The following is a 3,361-nucleotide window of genomic DNA, read 5'->3' as shown; positions in this document are numbered from 1 at the left end:
GACTGCTAGAAATCTACTGGGCTAATGGAATTCCTCTGAAGAATCTAGTGCATTAATGCACATCAGGGAGCATGGAAAACTCCCTTACATGTTAGTTGTGCACCTGCTTTTGCCAGCTGTGCTCTTCCAAAGCTAAGAGGCACATTATTGGCACGGTCAGTAGGGGTTGCACTGTGCCATGACGGGCTACAGGGGGCACAGATTTAAAAGGTGACTGTTAACCCTAAGTGGGTTCCTTTGTCCCACCACAGAGGAGGGAAACTTAAGCTTAACATCCAAAATAGTGAGCATTACAAAAACACATCAAAATTTACCAAACCGCTACACATCAAACAGCTGGTGCTGTTTAACAGTACAAATTATAAATAATAAAGTGTGACAACCACTGTAAATACCTTATTCACACAGTAGTTATGATTGGAGAGCTGTCCAAGATATTCAGGTATTTAACTCCTCTTCACAACCCATTATAGCAAAATGCAGGATTCATTATCAAAGCCCAGTTTCAGCAGGAGCTGAAGTTTTGTTTGTTGCTTCCAGCAGCTTAACAGTCTTCCATCTGAGTTTATTAAATCCTGGCAGCAGCACACAACAGCAGAATCAATGTTCATCTCTAAAGCCTGTTGTGCACATTTAAATCTCATGGAGTAACAGAGGTCACTTCATTAATCACTCGTAATTATCAATTATATCTGACATGGAGAGATTTATCAGGACGCTAAATGACATTTACTTTCCCTGCCAGCAGTGCAGACAGCTGATTTGGTGTGATTATACTGGGGAAGCATATACGTCTTAATATATAGCAGGCTTAATCTTAATCTTTATATATAGTATAGTAAAGGTATCAGGAAGGATCAAGCAACTCCCAGTTCACTCTCAAGGTAACACTACTGAGGTCTCTCCTGACTCATGTAAAAGTCTTTATTTTTACACAAACCTTTCAACCTTTTTAAAACCATATGTAACTCTGCCTATATAAATAGTTCATTAATTTTGATGGTTGAATGCAAATGTTCTCAGTGTTTAAGAAAGTACACAAACGTCTTTAAGGTATCTGATGTGTGCCAATCAGATGCATACCCTTCTTATTCGCATTTTGAGGTGTATGTCATTATTTTCTGCAAAGTTATTGGTATGTACTACAGCTCCGGCCAACCCTCAAGCGGTCTCAGGTAGAGGGTAGGGAGTGTGCACTCTGCGGGAAGAGAGAGAGGAGAGATAAGCAACAGTGTGAGTGGAGGCAAAGTTCATAGGCAAGCAACAAACTTTTATTTTCAGGATGACGATCAGTTAACTGGAGTGTGAAAGCTGTTGTACCCTACCGCGAGGTAAATATGAATCTGTGAATTGTGTTTGAAACTTGTGTCTTAAGTTACCGTGAAAGATGGGCTAGCTGCGATTAGCCTCTAGCTTAGCCGCTAGCTTAGCCTAGCATGTTTGCTTAGCTCATGTCCTGCTCTGCACTCATGTATTTAGCAAATGCTAATATCGTGGAGAATCAACTAACCCAGCTAAATGCCAACTGTCATGATTTTAGTTGGTTTGTAAAATGGTCAGGGAAGCTACTGCAATTTTGCCTGACAACATTTTTATGACAGCTATATTCACCTGTACATTTATTATATATCATAATACATTGACACGCAATTTTCTGTCTGGAGAACACTGGTTCGCAAGTAGCCTATCACTAGCAAACAAACAGCTATCCATTTCAAGGAAAATATATGTATAATGCTTACTGTTTATTAAAGAAAAGTATCTTGAGTGGAATTCAAATTGCTGGATCGGCGGACAAAAGGCGGTTTCTCGAAGAACATTTGTTTTTGAAGGCGGGTATTTTTCGAAGTCGCAGAAGTATGACGTCACAAGAAGGTGATTGGTCACTTGTAATGTGGACCCTGGAAAAACATTAATTATGATGATGTGGGAACAACGCCAACACGAGGATATCAGATCGTCCTGGGTGCTGGACCGCGCCCTGCTGGCGGCCTTGACCCAGTTGCCCCAACTATCCCCTTGAACAGCCTGAAGGCCTGAGTACTGTTTTTTTGTGCTTTTATTTTGCTGCTTGGCAACAAGGTCCCAGCGCACCCGAGCCACGACTCAAGCCTGCAACGAGGTGTTTTGTTAACACAGAAATACTGTTGCAGTTAAGGTGTGTGTGTCGGTGCGAGTGTGTGTGGGCCCACCATATTATTTAATTATTTGGTTTCAGTTGATATTAGATACCTTACCATTGCTCGACAACCTTTGTTAATGTTACTTATTTTCTTTTTTGTTATTGGAACTAATTATCACTGAAGTGGAGTTGATTTTATAATTGACACACTTGTGTGTGGTTCATTTCCATATAGTCTATTTTATTGCACATTGATGTCACAAGCATCAAAAAGGGAGTATCAGTAGTAAGCAACAACAGGAACGCAGGGCCCCTCTCAATAAAACGTGGGACGGGTGTTGCATTGGAGATTTTGACCATTGGCAATGCTATTAATGCTATTGTTTTCAGGTGAAGATCTACATGTCTCACATTCAAAATCCTTGAATGTACACAAATACAGACAAATTCCTGAAAATAGTTACATGCTATTGCAGTGATGGACAGTTATTGGCCAAAATCAGCAACTTGCCAGAAAAGGCAATAAAGAAGAGATGTGGAAGCTAAATTGCAAATGCAGGGAGGAAGAAACAAAACAAAAACAGGGCTTATGAATGCAAACTTATGGTAGGAAAAAATAAAAGAGGATGGGTAATACAAGTGCAAAAAAAAAAGAAAAAAGAAAGAGGTCACACTTTTAAACAGAGCTAATGATACATAAAATTGAAGTAATCAATTCTAGCACCTGCAGCAGCCTACTTCCACCAGGCTGATTTTCTGACATCACTCATCAGCTATTGACCAGAACTCATGCCTCCAGGGATGATATTGGGATTCCAATGTAGTCACACCTGAGACACACTAGTGATAAAACAACGTCTGTCCTCTTTGGCAGACCTAAAGTGATTATTCTACGCAAAGGTAGAGATTTCAGTGCCTGTAAAACCTATCATGCTGGTCCATTCTCAGCAGTTCACCCTGAGAAGCCATAGCCTTGCGCAATTAGCTTGAAGAACTGCAAATGCACACATCCAATTAAAGCAGAACCTGATTCACTTGCCAGAAAATCAATACAGATCTTTTCCCTAATGTGAGAGGCAGCAGTGCCTAAGATAGTGCGAACAAAGTGCTGTCTTTCTTTCCTTTATCATCATTTACCTTCTGTCTGCATTCTGAATGGGACACAACAGCATACTAAACACAAAAGTATTGAAGTACTGTCGGGGATAAGCAAATTAATTCACACAAGAAAAAAAAAAA

The sequence above is a fragment of the Haplochromis burtoni genome, unplaced genomic scaffold (assembly GCF_018398535.1).
Source record: "Haplochromis burtoni strain Fernald_Lab_line unplaced genomic scaffold, NCSU_Asbu1 Contig_144, whole genome shotgun sequence".
Lineage (NCBI taxonomy): Eukaryota > Metazoa > Chordata > Actinopteri > Cichliformes > Cichlidae > Haplochromis > Haplochromis burtoni.
This window is presented reverse-complemented; position numbering follows the sequence as displayed.